This window comes from Herpailurus yagouaroundi, unplaced genomic scaffold (assembly GCF_014898765.1).
Source record: "Herpailurus yagouaroundi ecotype Mexico unplaced genomic scaffold, PumYag 246, whole genome shotgun sequence".
Lineage (NCBI taxonomy): Eukaryota > Metazoa > Chordata > Mammalia > Carnivora > Felidae > Herpailurus > Herpailurus yagouaroundi.
Genome location: NW_024412463.1, coordinates 13,010,127 through 13,031,182, shown reverse-complemented (window position 1 = coordinate 13,031,182; position 21,056 = coordinate 13,010,127). Strand labels below are relative to the sequence as shown.

The 21,056-nt window shown below is 43.3% G+C and overlaps 2 long non-coding RNA genes across 2 annotated transcripts; both read right to left on the bottom strand.

Moving 5' to 3' along the window:
* Positions 1-1,915: 1,915 nt before the first annotated feature.
* Positions 1,916-4,989, bottom strand: LOC121019960 (uncharacterized). Its single transcript, XR_005785831.1, has 3 exons — positions 3,912-4,989; positions 3,308-3,446; positions 1,916-2,117 (listed from the first exon to the last, which is right to left on the bottom strand). It is a non-coding gene; the product is annotated as an uncharacterized LOC121019960 (long non-coding RNA).
* A 964-nt stretch (positions 4,990-5,953) lies between these two features.
* On the bottom strand, positions 5,954-8,206 carry LOC121020111 (uncharacterized). The gene is made up of 2 exons (XR_005785947.1): positions 8,164-8,206; positions 5,954-6,034 (listed from the first exon to the last, which is right to left on the bottom strand). It is a non-coding gene; the product is annotated as an uncharacterized LOC121020111 (long non-coding RNA).
* Between the last annotated feature and the right edge of the window lie 12,850 nt (positions 8,207-21,056).

The following is a 21,056-nucleotide window of genomic DNA, read 5'->3' as shown; positions in this document are numbered from 1 at the left end:
GCACACTGTCCTTTTCTACCAGACATGGGTGGGATTTTTCAAGTGGTTTACTGTGTATATCATCTGCCTTATGTATCTGACAAGGGATTATGTAAGTATTCACGAAAAGAAATTGCCTTGCAGAGACTAATACTATAGTAATGAGGAAGGGAAAAGTTAATTCTATGTGGAATGACCTGCAAAGTTTCAGAGTTACACTAATAAAATAACATTGGAAGAGTGAAATTTCACAAGGATTTACTTTACTATTGGAGTACTATAGTTCACAATACAAAAAAAAAAAATTAAAGAATAAAGGGACCTCTAAACAGAGGAAGAAATGTCTGTTTCTTTATACAAAGCATATTTTCTCTGGGGCATTTATCCAAAAGCCAAATCAAGAAAGCTCATCAGGACATACAGCCTCCAGTTCATGCTGTTGTTCACGTTATTCATGTGAAACAAAAGAAACAGCCTTCAACATTGTCTCAAGGTGGAAGGGGCGCTGACCCACGATCGTTCTAGCACCCACTCTCCAGTTAAGTGTAACCGGGAGGTTGCAGGGGGGCTCACAGTCAGTGGAGAGGCGTGAGCTCCACCACTCACAAGGGACAGACCCAAAGAGTGCTGCTGGCTGCGGGCATCTGAGGGAAACAGTGGCTTGTGACCACTGTGGGACAACCTGTGCCCTCTAGTAACCACCTGGGACTGTTTGCATGAGACCAAGCAATTACGCCCACTGGAACAAGAAGCCTATTTTGTGGATGTTGCCGCAGAAGTTAAGCTACTGCATTTCACAATGTGCTCCATACCTCTCCATGGAAGGATCTCCCTGTCAGGTCCTCTTGCCATTGGTTTGTGCCTCCTGAATTCCTCGGGAAGCCTCTGTCTTTGGATGACTTCCAGTCTTGAAGATCGAGATGAATGAGTTTCACTAAGAGTTACCACACCCAGGCCTCCATTGGACACCAAACGGTTTAGCCTTTTTAAAAACCTCACAGCGCCTGTCAAAACCCTGTACCTGCATTTCAAGTAGGCGACCCCCCCTGCTCTGCTCCGCCACTGCCCTCTCCACATCATGAGCCCTGAGCTCAAGAGAGAAACACATCCACGTTCAGCTGTGGCAGGGTGTGCACAAGAGGAGGAGAGTAAAACATTCTTACCCAGTTGTCCTGAAGTGCCTTCTCACAAAGAGCAATCTGAAAGAGTCAGCACATCAATAAAACCCATGTGGAGAGATTCAGTGTCCCATTATGATCATCTGCGTTAGGTGCTGAAGCACTCAGGAACTACTAGGCAGAGTGCAGGCTGCCTGGTGTCCGAAGGTGAGCTCTGACTGCTGCAGCTGTTCTGGTGTTTCTTCTACTCTTCTCCTGGGCGTGCAATGGCTTCATCAGATGAAGCACCCTGTTGAGGGTGATGTTAATTGGCCCAGGTTCCCATTATAAGAACTGAATTCTCATACACACGACCCAATCATATAAAACACATTTCACATGAGGAGGAGAGTACAGAAAGCTCAAAGCCATCGCTACATCATCTTGGATTTATTATTTAATGCCTGTGGGGCTCCACGTTGACACGGTCTCCTTACCTGTGGTGACAGCTCCCTAATTCTGCAATGAAGATCTTTCATTGTAAAGTTCAAATCTTCTTTTCCTTGTATCCTTATCATATTTCTCATGGTTACAACAAGTGGGTCTCTAAAATGCGATGGTCATACTTGTCGATGTGATTTGTCCTCGACCAAACTGCTTCCTGCGGTTTGTAATCATTTCCAGCACCTCCAGAAACATGTTCAGGAACCACATTTCCACATAGTCTGGCCAGCATTGGGGATCAGGAAATCTTTAGTTACTTAACTTGCTTAGGTTAATATTTTTAACTTAACATCTGGAAAAGGTCACATCTCTCTTGAAGTGAATGTCTCCTGAATGTTTGTGTATATTTGTGTGCTATTTGGGTCTAAACACTATACAAGGTTTCAAACTAATTCAATGGCTGTCGCATGAGCTGCTGGTAGGAGCTGCACTCACTTGCAGTTCCACAGCTCTTCTGCAGCTAATTTCACTTTCCCCTCTGTAACTGACAGCTGCTTCTCCCCTTCCACCTGCTCCCATTCTTTCAGTCCCAGCTCCCTACGAGTGGAAAGAAACATACATTACCTGGTAGCCCATGTGAAATTCTGCTTTTCTTCCCTCCGTGAAATCTGAAGGCAGGACTCAAGTGTCCCCTCTCCCCTTCCCCGTAAATGCACAGATCCACAAACACAACCAGGGGGAAGCATTGACGCCCCCTATTAAGGGACTAAACAAACTCAAACTCCAGCGTGCTGGAAAGTCTTTGGCAACTCCGAGCTTCTCTTCACAGCTATCTATTCCTACTCATCAACACATCACATAAATATAAAAAGCCCACATGAGATGCACTAAGTGCCCTCCCAGTCTCAGGCTCTTGTGATTGGGACGGCATAAGTGTATTTCTTTTCAGTGTACAAAACTAAGCCTGGCCAACTCATCACAACTAAACACATAAGGATGGCACAGGGGTTTCTGACTTGACTGATTTCTCCCAAGAGCCCTGAACTTTCAATCAAGGCTCGGGCCATGACATTGCCATAGAGACATCTTTCTTGGTCACATGTCATTAAACACTGTACAATGACCTCCTGGATATTTCTACAGTTCACGAGGGAACTCCTGCCACCTGCCTCAAAGACACCAGTTGAGAAGAATGTAAAATACACTGATGAAAAGAAAATGATGTGAATTGCCCACCTTCAGAATATTGTCTCCTGGAAAAGGAATGCAGGGAAGGGATAGGAAGGGAAGGGAAGGGAAGGGAAGGGAAGGGAAGGGAAGGGAAGGGGAGGGGAGGGAAGGGAAGGGAAGGGAAGGGAAGGGAAGGGAAGGGAAGGGAAGGAAAACTGAGTTCACAGGTTTCAGTAATGCTGGCACCCCTGATCTCCTACCAGATATAAACTCCCATATCATCTACAGCAAGATACCATCACAGTACACCTGAATTCTCCTCCCAATATTTCCTACCCAATGTCTAGAGTTCAACCAAATATATACACATATGGCAGTCATGTCACCACAATGGGACTGAAATGTAAAGGACAATGAAAATGAAACCCGAGGTTTCCACAAAGTGAAGGAAGATGCAGATCACAGAAATCAAGGCAGAAGGGAGAAACACAATTCTTTACTGATTACTAGGGTAAAAGTATGGTTGGTGTTAAATGTGCTCAAAGAAAGCAAATTATCCCCACTATCTGACACATTTGTTCTACAACAGTGTTTGTAACAACTCCTGAAAGTCTTACTCTTCTGTGAGCTTCTGTCTTTGTCCACACATTCCATCACGAATGTCTACATTCTTCTTCAGTGTGTCCCATTTGGCGTCCTTTGCCCCTTTCACACTCCTAAGTGCATCACAGTTGTCCCCCAGTTCCCTTTCGCTGCCTGTCAAGCATAAAACAGTTTACCTGAGTGTGCACACCTGTTCCCACGAGTGTGGCCATGAGGGGGGAGAGGAGAAGGGACAAGATTCCCAAGGCAGGGAGCCACTTTTTACCTTCCCAGAGCAAACTCATTCTATCAAGTGCAGTTTTCTCCCCCGCCCCCGACCCCAAAGCAACACCTATTCCAGGTTACATTATTAGACGTCAAGACTCCCTGCATCGAATCCTTGATGCGTGCAGTAGTATCTCCTGACTTTAAGACAGATTTGAGAAAGGTGGAATGACTATAGAAGAACGTACAGTATAGAGAATGTACTTCCCAATACTAACATGTACACTTAAATGTTTATGATGGGAAACTTTCTAATGCATGTATTTTACCCCAGTTAAAGAAGAGAAACTTAAAAAGAAAGTAATGATGTTCAGTTCTCTGATTTATATAACATTTGATAGTAAATTTTGTTACCTTATTCTTTTGGATCTTAAGTTGAGTATTTTCTTTCTGCAGAGGCAGCTTTTCAGACTTCGATTTCACTTCGCTGGTATCAACTTCGTTAAGGGAGAGGTGAACCTGAGCAAAACATTCTCTCTCGTGACTTCTTCCCAAGAAGAAGATCACTCAGTAGATAACATATAAATCAAATATTCTAAGACATGAAGATTTGTTTTTCTTCAAAGCTAAAGTGTACAATGGAAATCCTGCACGAAATAGAGGGAATTTACTTCTGAAACTTCTGAAATGTTTACTAAAATAGCACCTTTCAAGTTCTTTGTAGATTTTTCCTTTCCCTGATTTGCAAGTAAGATAGAAACAAAACGTGTACTAGGCTTTCCAAACAAACACTGGACAATGTGTCACAAAGAAGCATTGTCAATAGAACATACCCCACAGTCAGTCCCTGTATCATTAAAAACAGTCGGTCCAATTTGGGCCAAAGAGAAAAGCCAGACACATAAGAAATAAAGGATGAAGAGAATGGTGGAAGGTGTCAGTGTTTCAGAGCAACTATCTTGGTTTCGAGACAATGGAACTGTGACTGGATGACAATGAAAAAGCGAAGAAAGTGTAAAATCTTTCAAGCCATACAGCTCCAATGAATGACTTTTCTTTACAGAAGAGAAATATTGTCACGAGATTCACTTTCAAAATTCTCTGAATTAAGAGGAACACAACTGTTCAACATGGTGAGAGGCCTCTAGTGCTCTCTCCTGGCAGCACTGAATGATATAAAAATTACGCCAGGGTTATGAAAACAAATTCTGCTTCACTCCTACCTAAAAGAGGTACTGTGGTGTTACTGCTTGAAACAGCAGTGAACAGCACGGAAGGTTAAGGGGCTCAATTGACCCAATGACAAAAAGGGCTCAAACATCAAACTATGGTAACTCAGGAAGCCCTGATTCTTGACATTCTGATTTCTCTCAGATTGCAACAAAGCATGAGCACTTGGAATGATGTCATTAAAAAATTCATTAGTGCGCTCAAGTGTCTCATGGTTATTCTTCAACAAAACACATAGTCATCAGGAATACTTACTCCTTACTTTTACTTCCATTTTTATTTTTATTTTTTATAATTTAACTTTATTTTTTTTTATTTTTTAAGATTTACATCCAAATTAGTATATAGTGAAGCAATGATTTCAGGAGTAAATTCCTTAATGCCCCTTACCCATTTAGCCCATCCCCCCTCCCACAACCCCTCCAGCAACCCTCAGTTTGTTCTCCATATTTATGAGTCCTTTTTGTTTTGTCCCCCTCCCTGTCTTTATATTATTTTTGTTTCCCTTCCCTTATGTTCATCTGTTTTTGTCTCTTAAAGTCCTCATATGAGTGAAGTCGTATGATTTTTGTCTTTTTCTGACTGACTAATTTCACTTAGCATAATACCCTCCAGTTCCATCCATTTTTAAAGGACAAAGAAGGGATTTTAATACTTTTTTAAATTTATATTTTGAGAGAGAGACAGAGCGAGCAAGCAGGGGAAGGGCAGACAGAGACAGAGGGAGAGAATCCCAAGCAGGCTCCCCACCATCAGCATGGAGCCTGATACAGGGCTCAAACTCATGAACCATGAGATCATGACCCGAGCTGAAACCAAGAGTTGGATGTTTAACCAACTGAGCCACCCAGGTGCCCCAGGACAAAGAAGGGATTTTTATATCTATGTGCTTCATAAGAGGGAAGATTATTTTGCCACACAGTTTCTTGAGCACATTTCTTTGCTCCATTGATCTACACAAATATGTAATAAAGGATTCAGAATTCAAAAATATTAATTATGCTGACATAAAAACCTATCTCTTGTGGGTAAGTCATTACAGAAATAAAGGATGTGGTATTTTACATATGTGATCATTGCTTTGAATTTAGCCTGGTAGAGAATGGAATGAAATGGGACATCAAGATAAAAGAGGAGATGGTAACATCAGTGAACCATAAGTGAACACAATTCCAGATGAAATCATGAAAATGAAAAAAAAAAAAAAGGGCGGGGGGTGGTTATACCTGCTGTTCACAAATGGATTTTTTTTTTTGTACGTTTTGCATTTTCCTTCATGTAGTACTTAATCTTCTCAGAAATTTGGTCTCAATTAACCAAAAAGATAAAAAAGCCATCTCTTAAGATTAGTACCAAAACCAGTAAGATCAAATTACCCATTGTTCAACAGAAAGGCACATGACCTGGCACTTTGGTCACATATAACATTTTGGCATTACTGTGGTCCCTGAAGAAAGCAAGTTTTAGTTAGTGGCATTTTATTTTTCTTTCTCTCTTTCTCTCCTCTCTCTCCTCTCTCTTCTCTTCTCTTTCTTTTTCTTTCAGGAGAGAGAACACATGAGTAGGTGAAGGGTAGGGAGAGAGAGAATCTTAAGCATATTCCAGACTCAGTGCAGAGTCCAAGGGAGGGCTCAATCCCATGACCCTGCAATCATTTCCTGAGCCAAAATTGAAAGTCAGATACACAACCGACTGAGCCACCCAGGTGTCCTTAATAATATGCCATCATTAAGCAAGATTATTCTTAGAATATATGAACAGTTCAAATTTCTTTGACATCACCAGAGGAGAAATGGAGAAAAATCAAGTATCCTACATACTTATATTCTCTTTCATGATCAAATAAACAAATCAGTGCAATTACTTTAAAAACAAAAGTCAAAAAGAAAAAATAACCTACCTAATTTCTTCCAGGTTTCCCCCCACTTTCACTCACACTTTAAAAATAAAGAAAGGGACTCCTGGGTGGCTCAGTCAGTTGAGATCCAACTTCAGTACTGGTCATCATCTTACTGCTCACCAGTTCCAGCCCATATCAGGCTCACTGCTGTCAACACATAGCCTGCTTTGGATCTTCTGTCCTCCTCTCCCGCTGCCCCCTCCTCACTTGCACCCACACTCCCTCTCAAAAATAAATAAATCTTTTAAATAAATGGATACATACATACATACATAACAATAACAACAACAATAACAACAACAAAAACTATAACAAGAGAGTCGGGCTCCTGGGCTCCTGATCAGTTGATTTTGGATCAGGTCATGGTCTCACAGTTGGTGGGAATGAGCCCCATGTGAAGCTCTATACTGAAAGCATGGAGGCTGCTTGTGATTCTCTCTTTCCTTCTCTCTCTGCCTCTCCACCACTCGTGCACACACACGGTCTCTCAAAATAAGTAAATAAACATTTAAACAAATACTGAGAGAGAAATTATTCTAAATGTCATTTGTTTGGCACTCAGAGGCCTCCAATGTCTTTCTGCTGCTCCACAGGGTCCCGTCCATGGGAACCAGGGTGGGATGCTCAGGTGCATGTGACCTTGGAATCAAACACACTTGGGTAAAATCTCAGCTTTACTACTTAGTAGCTAGAACCCTGGATAACTCCTCATCTCCCCAAATCACAAGAGGGTGAAAGCCCAAGATGCAAATCTTACCACCTGTATTACTGGTAAACACCATGCATGCAGGAAACACTCACCTTACATGTGGATAGCACATGGAAAGCACCTAGAACAGGGCCCAGTACTCCAGAATCTTTTGACAGGCATTGAATTCTATTGTTCGGTCCCAAACTACAAGCTTACCTGCTATTTGTACAATGTGAGAGCTCTGCTGCCCTGAGGCCACCTTTCTCTATACCAGCAGTGCTGTATTCCCCATAGCAACACCAGCATTTGAGGACCCACTATATGCCGGGTCACTTAATCAGCCCAGTCCGTGAAGCCCATACACAATCCATTAGCCCAATTTTGCATCTCATTCACTTCCACTCACTCTCCACTGGCATTAGAGGCTCTCTCCACCCAAGACTCATAACACATGTCTAAACCACTCTAGGGACACACACGTGGCCTGGCAATATCTGACCCCTTCTCTAAGCCTTGAGCTTCGTTACAGGCTCAGATGGAGCCTTAATTTGTACATTTCCCCCAGTAGGCCAGTCATGCCAAAATACTCCTGCCACTGGATTCTTAAACATTTCTGACAAGAGTTAAACTCATCCGCTTCTCTCTAATTGTCTGATTTTTTCCTCTACTTGGTCACCTGTCTCAGTTGGTGGCAACTCAATCTGTGTTGTCACTTAGGATGCAAACAAGGAAAAGTCACTGTAAAGAGTTGAGGGGCTAACTAGACCTGATAAGTCAATGCCTTTACTTCTAGCTGAATGAGAAACCACAGTGAACAGCTGTATTAAGAAAAGATTAAAGGGCACCTGGGTGGCTCGGTCGGTTGAGCATCCAACTCTTGATTGTGGCTCAGGTCATGATCTCATGCTTTGTGAGATCGAGCTCCACGTCAGGCTTTCGAATCTTTTAAAAAGAGATTTAAAAACAGTAGATTACAAGGAAAATAGAAGCTTGAAATGTTACCTTCATATACTCGACTCTACCTAGAAGAGGGATAAAGAAAATTAAATTTGATGTGGAAACAATACTTTTTTAATAAAAGTATAGCTTGTGACGACAATGTCAAAATCATAATCCAATGTGGTATTATAATAAAGGGTGGTTCAGCAAAATAAATTATTTTTGTAAGTGTTGCAATTCTAGTATAGTTAACATACAATGTTATATTTGATTCGGGTGCACATATCGGGATTCAACAATGCTGTACGTCACTCAGGGCTCATCCTGGTAAGTGTACTTACTCTTTAATCCCCATCACCTATTTCTCCCATCCCCCCACCCACCTCCCTTCTGGTAACCATCACTTTGCTCTCTAAAGTTAGGAATCTGTTTCTTGGTTCGTCTCTCTTTCCCCCCCTTGCTCATTTGTTCTGTTTCTTAAATTCCACATATAAGTGAAATCATATGGTATTTATCTTTCACTTAGCATAATATCCTCTCTATCAATCCGTGTTGTTGAACATGGCAAGATTTCATTCCTTTTTTGGCTGAGTAATATTCGTGTGTGTGTGTGTGTGTGTGTGTGTGTGTGTGTGTGTGTTAATGTATAGATCACCTCTTCTTCATCCACTTATCTATGGATGGACACTTGAGCTGCTTCCACAATTTGGCTATTGTAAATAACGCTGCAGTAAATATAGGGCTGTGTCATAGACTCTAAGTCTAAAGTTCTCTTTTGGCCAGCAAAAGAGCAGATGCAGGATTCAAACGAGAGATGGCTAATGTCCCGGAAAAAGACAAGAGCCCCGAATAAGGGTCCTTGCCCCATATTTATTCAGATCAGAAGGCTTGCAAACGTGAAGAGACACAGAAACTAGGAACATTATCTTGTGGATGTGAGGGGGGGAAAAAGTGGATTTTGAAGATATACAGTGTTTGGGGTTTGGGTCAACATAAAACAAAACCCAGACACCGGGAAGATGGGTAGATGGTTGTTAACAGCAGACAGGAGGTGCTGTGCCTGTTTATCTTTGCCAGCCTAGGGTATGAGAGAGATAGGGAGACTAACCTCAGGGTTAATAAGCCACCTTTTCTTTTGTTAACCATCTCCACTCTGGGCTGCTTTGCCTGCATCGCAGTGGTCCTAAGTCCAATTCACCAATGTAACTATCCTGGCCCTATTCTCCTAGGAAAGCAGCTTTCTGCTATAGTAATAAATTTGGGGTGCCTTCACCCTGAATATCTAATCTTGTTATTTCTGTGTATTGGCCACTTTTGCGCCATTTCTATTTCAGTCCTTTGCCTCTCTATATATATTTTGGGGGCTCAGCACCCCCTCCCTATTTTGGGGTACTTTTGCACCTCCCTATTCCTGGCACCTTTTTTCCTCCCTATTCTCAGGGTGTCTTTGAACCCCCCTATTCTTGGAGTGCCAATCTGGTTTACCCAAACTCGGGTGTGAGTATTATATTGACTTTGTATTTCTTTGTGCCTTGTTAACCCATTGGTGTAAGCCCAGGGGATTCCTAAGCTTATCCCGCACAGGGGTACTTATATCCTTTAGAAATAGTTTTTTTTTTTTTTCTTTTGTATTCTTTGGGTAAATACCCAGTAGTGCAATTACTGCATCACAAATTAGTTCTATTGTCAATTATCTGAGGAAATTCCATACTGTTTTTCAAAATGGCAGCAGCAATTTGCATTCCCAGCAAAAGTGCATGAGTGTTCCTTTTTCTCCACATCCTCGCCAACACTAGTTTTTTTCTTGTCTTATTGATTTTAGACGTTCTGACAGGTGTAAGGTGATATCACGCGGTAGTTTTGATTTGCATTTCCCTGACCATGAATGATTTTGAGCATCTTTTCATGTGTCTGTTGGCCATTTGAATGTCTTCTTTGTGGAAATGTCTGTTTGTGACTTCGGCCCATTTGTAAGTTGTATTCTTTGTTTTTTGGCTGTTGAGTTGTATCATTTTTTTCGTATATTTTGGGCACTAACCCTTTATCAGCTATGTCATTTGCAAATATCTTCTCCCATTTAGTAAGTTGCTTTTCAGTTTTGTTGATTGTTTCCATCACTGAGCAGGAGCGATTTATTTTGATGTAGCCCCAATACTTTCATTTTGTTTTTATTTCCTCTGCATCAGGAGACACTCTAGAAAAGTGTAGCCGTGGCCTAGCATACTACAAACTTAGAAGTAGAATAACCTATAGAAAGAATTTCCTTTCTACTTGCTGATATTTCAACAACCATTTCTACAGAAGAGAATTAAGGTAGACATCTTATTTTTGACCAAAAGCTCTGTTTCCATTCTATTAAACAGATACCAAACTACTTATCTTCAATAATGGAAATGGCAGACTTATTTTCAATTAATAACCAATGCACCATTTACTTGCAATTCTTTTTTGCCAAGTCCAATAGCCATAATAAAGTCCAGAACCACAAATTGTTTCAGAGTTTCAGACAAAACAAAACTAAAGGTAAAATCTTTGGACTAAAAGATGCCTCTGACTCACCAGAAACACTGGAGAAATGTCTCCTGCAGTTGGCTATTTCCTGAACTGACAAACAATTCTATCAAATCAGGTCCTATGATTTTTCCAACATCACCAACAACGAAGGTTTTCAAATCAGAAAAGAAGTGGGACATGGCTAGAGAAACCACACAAGCAACAACAGAAATGAAAATAAACGTTTCCAGAAAGTGCAAAAAGTGCTTCCTTGACCAGAGTCATTCCCTGAAGACATTATAAAATTACAGCAGGTATTTGGGACGTCACAGAGAGATCTGAACAAAGTAAAGGAAATCATAGGAAGTATGTTCTCAGACCACAAATGACTCAAACTAGACGTCAAGAACAAAAAGTTCTTAGTTGGACAATGACAAAAAAAAAAATGAGATTAAACAACAACCTTCTCTTTAAAAACACACTGATTCGAGGGGAGTTGGGTGGGGGATGGCTGAAAGAGGTGAAATAGATCAAGAGTACACTTGTGATGAGCATGAGAAATGCATGAAATCACTGAACCATATGGAAACTGATATTACACTGAATGTTAATTATAGTTGAATTTTTAAAAAGTGCACATAGTGGGGCGCCTGGGTGGCGCAGTCGGTTAAGCGTCCGATTTCAGTCAGGTCACGATCTCGCGGTCCGTGAGTTCGAGCCCCGCGTCAGGCTCTGGGCTGATGGCTCAGAGCCTGGAGCCTGTTTCCGATTCTGTGTCTCCCTCTCTCTCTGCCCCTTCCCCGTTCATGCTCTGTCTCTCTCTGTCCCCAAAATAAATAAACGTTGAAAAAAAAATTAAAAATAAATAAAAAATAAAAAAAAAAATAAAAAGTGCACATAGGTCGGGGCGCCTGGGTGGCTCAGTCAGTTAAGCGGCCGACTTCGGCTCAGGTCATGATCTCGCGGTCCGTGAGTTCAAGCCCCACGTCGGGCTCTGTGCTGACAGCTCAGAGCCTGGAGCCTGTTTCAGATTCTGTGTCTCCCTCTCTCTGACCCTCCCCCATTCATGCTCTGTCTCTCTCTGTCTCAAAAATAAATAAAACATTTTTTAAAAGTGCATATAAGTCAAAGAAGACATTTCTACAGAAATTTTAACGTATTGAGTCTAAATGATAATGAAAATTGAACGTATTAGAGGGAAATTTGTAATATTGAGTGCATATAAAAGGTCCAGCTATTATAAAATTTTCTGCTTACTTATGATTACAAGTCTATGTATAAAGTACTTTAGTATACTCACAGCAAAAACAGTTCACCGGAGGTAAAATAGACAAGCACAAGTTCCCATGGAGGCAGTAATAATGTCATGCTTCCAGAGAATTTCAAACACATCAGAGCCAAGAGGGAAATGGTCAGGCAAAATATGGACAGGCTGAAATAATATTGGAGATGGTGAGGAATCTTAAAGACGTTTACAATATATCTGTCATAAAGAATCGTCTTTATAAACCCTCTACCAGCCTCCGGGAGGATAATAAGCACTCCTCTCAAATGTCTCCTCATGGAAGAGCGAGAGGACAGATGGCTTACAAAGGAGCGGGAACAAACTTACGGGGGTGATGACTGTATTTGCTATCTTACTGTGGTCATGGTTTCATTGCTGCTTACATATGTCAAATATCAACGAATTGTATTCTTTAAAAATGTGTTGTTATTCTATACAAAGCATACGACACTGAAGCTGTAGGAAAGATGTAATAGGCAACACTGAGAAGTTTTATTTTGCTGACAAACATATTGCCACCGTGTTTTAATAGGAAGAATCTGTAAGCCAATGTAAAATAGAAAAATTAAGAAAATGCAAATTTATAGTAGATAAGAAGTCAATGACTTCTATTGTACATTCACGAAGTAGCTGGATAAAATCCTTTGGAATATCTCCAAACTATGCCCAAAATTCATGGAAGAATAGAAGAAAGTAAAAACACAAAATGTACTAGAGATACAAATGAGATTGTTCTAGAGAAAGATGTTTACAGATACGGATATATCTGAGAGAGACGGGCAACTGCTATTATAATAATATGGGACTGTTTTTCCAAGAAGAGGAATTACACATTATTCTTCACTTTTTGATGTTTTCTTTCAATGTTCACTTTGATTCTGAATCACAGCTCAAAATGTCAGATTTCTGAGGTACGAAAAGATTTGCATAATCAGGTGATCTTGTATATTTTGATAATATCTGTGGGATTTTAAGTTACCGGAACACACATCACCAAATAGCCCGTGAAAGGAATTCATGTTTCTATTTCATGGTATTGTGCCAAAATCAATCAATAGCAACTCTGAATATTGATCTCTAAAAGAATACAGGGGCACCTGGGTGGCTCAGTTGGTTAAGCAACTGACTTTGGCTCAGGCCATGATCTCACAGTCCATGAGTTCGAGCCCCACATCGAGCAGTGTGTTGACAGCTCAGAGCCTGGAGCCTGCTTCATATTGTGTGTCTCCTTCTCTCTCTGCCACTCCCCTGCTCATGCTCTCTTTCTCTCCAAAATAAATTAACATTAAAAAATTTGTTAAAAAAGTAAATAAAAGAATACAAAACTCCGGGATATGGTCACCAAAAAAACCAGAACACATATCGTTCTACAAAAACTGGACTTAGAAGCACTTTAGGAGCAAAACACTCACAATGCAATTCATACCAATTCACATGCCAAGCTTAACTTTGTGCAAATGAACATGTCTAGAAAGTAGCCTCTGAAATCTATAACATTTTTATCTTCAGCTCTCAGAGATGAGGTCACAAAAATGTGTAACAGTGGGAAATATACACTGTCTTTGTCTAGCCACTGTCTGAAAGAAAGCAGTAGCTGTCAGCACAATGGTTGGTCATGGGGCTCAAATGCACCAAAGACACAGGCCATCTTGTCATGAAGGTAAAACATCTTCAGCTGTGGGCACTCTTGGTGCATCTGGCAGCTCTCTGGCTGCTGATATCGGTAGTTGACACTGTACTAGATTAGATCCAATGGGGCCAATAACACTAGGCTCTCACAGTCAATGGCCATGAGTAGGTGGAGGTGGGAAATGCAAGACAAGTTAGTTGGTGGAAGAATTCAGAGATGAGGTAGGGAGAGAGGGCTGAACCAATCTGTGAGAGGCAGCCTAGGTACGGGAGGGGGGGATTCTAATAAGGACGACCAAGAATTTTCCTCCTTCACAGTCTCAAAAGAAATAGAATTGATCCTATTTAGATTGGAGGCATTCGTGTGGAATGATTCTGCCTCAGTGCTAGGGTTATTCCTGACTACTGGGACTTTTCAGGTCCCGCTCTAAGGATCTGGTACATGCCAATCTAAAGAAGTCTACTTATCTCTATGGTGTCCCTGTCTGTCTGCCTCTCTCACTCTCCTAGGGGTACGAATTTTGATTAGTCACACTGGGAACCAGGTATTTCATTTTATTTGGACAATCCTAAGGACATTCAAAACCCTTCTTGTTTTGAGTATATCAACACTCTGCACATACTTAGCTAAAGAAAGGACAGCAATTTATTCACTTCCTGATCATGTTGCTCCAAGTGATTTTCCTATCATAAGTGTCCAAGCAAGATGCAGTCACTTAGTTTCTGCTGGGCTTATGAGGCTCCCAACGACACAGTTGGACACAGAGTCCCTGGGGGAAGCTTCCAAGACCAGAGGCAAAGGGATGACTCAGAAGTTGCTAAAAGTCAACAAACCACAAAGTACAGAGCCCAAAGACATTTCAGTGTTTAACACTCTAGTACTAACACCAATCCAGTTATCACTGTTCCCAGGGCTACCAAACTTCACAAATATGAACAATGTGCTGATAGGAAAACAACCTACATATAAGATGGACCCTAAGCTTACAAAGTTGAAGCAGGGTCTTAACAGGGCTTCCAGGAGCCAGTCCCATACCCATAGTTCCTATTAAAGAAGAGTCTTTGACATTTTAAAAAACAACTTTAATGAAATAATTCACACATCATAGAAACACCTATTTCAGTCAATCAGCTCAATCGCTTTTAGTATCTTCACAAATCCTTCCTTCTTGACACTATAAACCTACTGTGTTCAGGCTTACATCCTCTCAACACTTCTCTTTTTGGACCAAGCAGCACAGACAGGACCCACAACTTGATGTGGACAGCTGTGGCCACAACCACTTCAGGCTGGTGGAGAAACCCGAAGAGAAGTCCTCAGTCTTCAGGAAGAAATGAAGTTCTTCTGAAGTTCCCATCAAAATCCCCATAGAAAATCTGTTGTTTAACCACAGTGTGAAAGAACCCAATAGGAAGGAAGAATCCACATTTTTACTCACATTTGTGTTTGGGTAACCGGGACACCAGAAAAACAGCCTCTGCACCTTCCTGTCCCGGTCCTTTACGGGGACTCTAGGGTTCCAGGCAGGAAGTGGACATGGGGGATGGGGTGTAGGTGGGCAAGGGAGAAGTGGGAAGGGGTAGGAAAGGGGGGAGAGTGGTAACTGGGGATGCGGGAGGAGTATAAAAATGGGGTGGGTTTAGGGACGGGGAGTGTCAGGAGAAGAAGGGGGTCAGAGACAGTACCAGGATCAGATCAACTACAAGAGGGGAGGGAGGAGGGTTCAGACAGGTTAGTAGGTTAGCAGGTCAGTAAATGACTAGGTGAGCAGGACACAAACAGCAGGCTAAGTGGACTCTCAGGAGCAGGTAGAGGAGAGGAAGATCCTTCTTCTTCCAAGCCCTCACCTTTCTGGGTGTTGCCTTAGCAACCCGGAACCTTTATACTCTTTGTCGACCAACCAGCTGCCCTCAGCCCTGGTAGAGCAATACAGACACCCCATGTGACCTCATTTTTAAAAAGCTGCTTTCCACCTGGTGCACCACCACGTGCCATCCCAACAACAGTTCCTCTCTGGAAACTTGGCCGACCTTCTGGCTTCCTGAAGGAAACCCAGCTCCCTGTCACCTCTTCTGAGTGCTCTCTCCTTCCTTTCTGAACTCCAATACCCCATGGGCAATAGCTGAACAACAAAGAAAGCAAAGGGGGACAGAACTGCATGAACAATCAAATACGCAAGCAGACAGGAAGGTTTAACCCTCTCTCAGTAAGTCAAAGCAGATAGAACATCCATAAGACAGCGACCAGGATAGCAAACCATCTGAATCCCACAGCTATATCTATACATGTGTCCACATGTACATAACACTGTAGAGGACACATTCACTTTAGGCACAGGGGATACAGTTACAAACATTCACCCTATTTATTATGGCCATCAGGGAAATTTCAAAGGAATGAAATGATTTAAGAGGAAGGAAATCACACAAAGCATGTTTTGGTAATAGAATGTGCTAGAAATCACTAATAAATAGTTAACTAGAAATTCCCATATGTTTAGAAATTGAGACGTTCCTCTAGAAGTAGAATATGAGTCAAGAAATCCCAAAGAAACAGAACTATATTTGACCTCAATTATAGGAGCATGATAAAATTGTAATCCAAACTGTCTCCTGGCCTGGAATATCCTGGAATATTGGTGGGAGAAGATTGTCTGGTCCCCAAATCATCTCTAATTCACCTAGATATTTTAACACCACAAACAGTGGTAGATCTGTCACTTATCTGTGTGACCCTCCTACCTATTGGCATGGGTTGTACATTATGAACTTATGGGGGGGGGGGGTCGTCAGAGAAGAAATCCAGCTGACTCAATAGGGATCTCCTGCGATCTCCAGGAATGAAAGCATTTTAAGAGAAATAGTTCATCCACGTCTCTCCTGGGGGACCCGGGACAACACCCAGATTGTTGGCAGGCCAGGTGTGCTGGGCGGGGAGGGCCAAGCAGGTGGGCAGGGTCCAGGGACCCAGGGGCCTAGACAAACCTACTGTGATCATCTCTCCTGGGCTCTGTCCTGAGCTGAGCTTCCTAAACAGTTTCTCTACATGATTGACTCCATGATTACCCATCTGAAAATCATTTTTCTAAATCCCTTCACTTTTATTTTTATGTAAATTAGTTGTAACAGGAACCACTCTGGCACTGCTAAAATAGCAAAGCAAGGTCTCCAAGCTAAGTGTAAAGAAACAACGAAAACCAAAACAAAAACAAAACAGGAGTGAAAAAACCAATAGTGTTACATTCCCTTTAGATCCTGCTACCTGCCTAAAGAGCATCAGTTTTGGGCTGTCCTGGTTATACAAGGAGATGCCAGCTACAGAGGGGGTGGAGTCTGACTGGCCCAAAAGTGAATGCAAGAGAGGCCCTGACTATAAGGGGGCCTAGGAAATTCCATGAAGGGTGGCCAGGGTCACCCTGATTATAACTGGAGCAGGGACCAGGGAAAGAAGAGGCATTGAACAGAGTTTTGGCGGCCTTGAACAAGTGAAATCATTCATGGAGGTGTCCCCAAAGGCAATGTCAGCCTCCCATCTGGGAAGCCTTTTGTGGCCCCTGGGGGAAGGCCAGGAGCCTAGAGTTTGAGATCCAGTATGCTGCTTACCAGCTGTGTGAGCCTGGGCTGGATTGGGAGTGTCCATGTCTGTGTCCAGAACTGTGATGAGGACAAGAGGAAGCCACGTGCTGAGCACTAGTTGATATCAGCGTTATCACCTCCCTGGGGCATGTGTCTTCCCAGTCTGGTGCCTTAAAAGTTGCACAGCTGTTAATGGCAACAAAGGTGAAAACCACAGTTCCCTCCAGTTTCAGGCTTGTGCCAAGCCTTTGCCTTTGCAGACATCACCGCTCAGGACCCAGCAGCAGTACCATCTCTAACCCTTTGCACAGATGGGGAACCAGGCTCAGAGCGCTCAAGGGGAAGGCTGGACCCAGGCTGAGAAAAGGCTCACTGCTGACTTGGGTCTGGGAGGGGATGTTGGGAGAGTAGGAAGCTGAGGCCTGGAGACTCCAGAGGGAGCAGGGGCCACAAAGATGCTTGGACCCATAGCCCAGCTTTGCTCCAGGTCAGCCTGGAGCTGAGGCCAGGCTTCCTCAGTAGGAAGCTGAGGCCAAACCAGAGGGCAAGGTCACAGCCCGGCTCCTACACCTCAGGCTGATGGTCATTCATCTCTGTGGTGATGATGATGCTATCATATATGAGTCCTGATGATGCCATTAGTGCTATTATTGCTGTGGGAGAGGGCACAGCCACTTTGACACACCCAAGGATTCTGTAGAGGCTCACCTGTCTCCCTCACTTGACCTGGCCCCATGCAACACCCCCACTCTAAGTGTACCCTGTCTCTACCCTGTGCCCCTGTCCCTGTGGCCACCCTACCCTGGCCACTCTCTGGAATCCAGGCCTGGGCACCACCCTCCATAAAGCACTGACATGGGGCAGATGCCCAGCCCAGAGTTGGAACCAGGAAAACCCCCCCTTCCATGACAACTTAGATGGGACGGGTCATGCCAGGGTCTGTGCACCTCTTCTTCTTGTAATGGCCTATACTGGAATGCCAGAACTGTCCTGGGGAGAGAGAGAGAGAGAGAGAGAGAGAGAGAGAGAGAGAGAGAGAGAGAGAAATCTACATTATGCACCTGTGAGTCTGAGTTCTGTGTCTGTGGGTATATTGACTATGGACATGAATTTCCTGTTATTTGGTTGTTTTTATGTTTTCTGACGAGGTTTTGGGTGACAGTGGGGTTCGTAGTATCTGGAGCTGATGACCAAGAAAGAATTCTTGAAGTCATCTTTGGTGCAAAAAGGTGATTTCATTAAAGCTCTGGGACAGGACTCTTGGCCAAAGAGCTGGCCAGGCACCATGAGGAGAGACTAGTTATATATGGAGCTGGGGCGAGGTCAAGTCCAGGGAAGTTTCCAACAAGACTTTCATATGCTGAAGAAGACTCCCAGGATACTGGAGGCCTATCTATTGTCCAACTAGGGTTGTTTGCCCTCTACCAAAGCATTAGCATCAAGGCAAAGGGAGTTCCTGGAGAAATGTTTCAGTCTGCAGGCTTCAAGTATCTGTCAATGGGCTGCAGGGTATAAGGAAATTTCATTCTCTCTGCAATTTCCTTCTGCCTTTGTTTCCTACATCACTATAGAGGGATGATGTTTGGGTTCTAGGAAACCAAGTCCATAGATTTCTGGAGGTTAGTCTACTAATAAGATTGCCTTTTTCTCATGATTTACTAAGATACTTGTAAATAGTTGGAGACAGGCCCTGCAGGACTATGATCTCCATCAGTTAACCATTTGTTTTTCCCTTTTCCTTTGTTCTTGGGCAGCCAGGAGTGCCCAGGGGATAGCACACATATCCCACCTGGGCGTGGAGGCAGGGGTTTAAGGCCTGGCAGCTTGCCTTATGCTCCCTCATCATTTTTCTCTGTTGTTTGTCTGTATGCATGTGTATCTGTGTCTGTGTCTCTGAATGAGCATATATCCACTGTGCAAATCTCTGTATCTGTGACTGTACTACCTGTATCTTTTGGGTACATGTGTCCCTGTGGGAGTATCTGTGTGTATCTGTGTTATGTGTCTGTGTGGGTATTGGTTGCATGTGTGAATTTGCTCTCACTTTGGGTGTTTCTGATCCACAACTGTGTGTGTGTGTGTGTGTGTGTGTGTGTGTGTGTGTGTGTGAGAGAGAGAGAGAGAGAGAGAGAGAGAGAGAGAGAGAGAGAGAGAGTTCCTCTCAGGGTGTCTATGTCTGCAGTGTGGGTCTGTGTGTGAGTCTGTCCACGAGCCCCATACCTGAGTCCCCAGAGGAGGCTGTGTGAGGTTCCATGCCTGTGTGTCTCTGTGCTTATGGTGTCTGTTTCTTTCTCTGTGCATGTGTCCTTCTGTGCACCTCAGAAATGAGCAGCTACAGAGGGGACCCTTCAAGAGTGACTCCTGGGGTGGATGAGCAAGAGACAATATGTGCTTCCCCCAACCTCAGGCTCAGCTCCCTCTACCCATTTTGCTCTCATCCTCCCATATCCCCTCTCGTGATTTCATCTCAGTCCCCAAGGATGGACGGAGTGAAGGGTCAGCTCAGGATCACAGGCCAGCAGCTGGGAGAGCTGCAGATGGCAGGAGGAGGTTGGAATGTGTACGGGGGGGGGGGGGGGGGCTCGGGGCCCCTGGCAAGGCTGAGGGATTCCTGGGCCCTGAGAGGGGTGCATGAGTGGGGCCCCTATGAAGGGCTGAGGAATGGAGCTCCTAGGCACTATGGAAGGAATGCAGGACTTGGAACCCCTGGAAAGAGCTGGAGGAGTCCTGCAGGACTCATGAGTCCCCAAAGGGCAGAACCCTTGCTCACCTGTGCTGGTGCAGGCTGGGGCCTGGAAGCAGTAGCAGCATCCAGGGGAAGAAGAGGCAGCAGATCCATGGGATAGTGGATGGAGCAGTGAGCCATGATCTTGCAAATAAGTGGAATCACCAATCTGGGCTTCCTTCGGTTCTTTCCAGCTTCCCCATCCACCTCAATAGCTCTAGCCCTGGCTTTATCCTCCATCAGGGCGTGGGCAAGCCAGGCAGAGACGGACACCTGGGCCACAGGAGTGTCCCCCCTGACCTCTTTGTCCTAGTTTTTGTACGGGCATAAGGAGTCACCCAGGGACCTTGGAACCAGGAAGGAGAATCTGGCCCCAGAGTCTTCTCCAATGGGGTTAGGAAGAATTATGGAGGGACAGCATTTAGTGCCAGTTCATTCACAGAATAAAAGCAAAACACAATGTCACCTTGGCTGCCGATGTCAGCGTTTTCTTACTCAGGTCACATTTGAGCACTTACCCAGGGACTTGGAGGACTTACATGCAAAAGAACTTAAAATTCAAAACTCTCAATAAATTTGGTATAAAAGGAATTTACTTCAACATAATAAAGGCCATTTATGACAAGCCCACAGCGAATATCACATTCAGTAGTCAAAGCTGAAAGCTTTTGCTATAAGATCAGGAGCAAGACAAGGGTGTCCACTCTCACCACTTTTATTCAACATAGTATTAGAAGTCCTACCACAGCAATCAGGCAAGAAAAAGAAATAAAAAGCTTCCAAATCAGGAAGGAAGAAGTAAAATCACCCATTTGCAAATAACATGATCTTATTATATAAAGAAATCACAAAGTCTCCACCAGGAAGGAAGGAAGGAAGGAAGGAAGGAAAGAAAGAAAGAAGAAAGAAAGAGAAAAAAGAAAGGAAGGAAGGAAGGAAGAAGAAAGAAAGATAAAAGGAAGGAAGGAAGGAAGGAAGGAAGGAAGGAAGGAAGGAAGGAAGGAAAAAGGAAGGAAGGAAGGAAGAAGAAAGAAAGAAAGAAAAAAGGAAGGAAGGAAGGAAGGAAGGAAGGAAGGAAGGAAGGAAGGAAG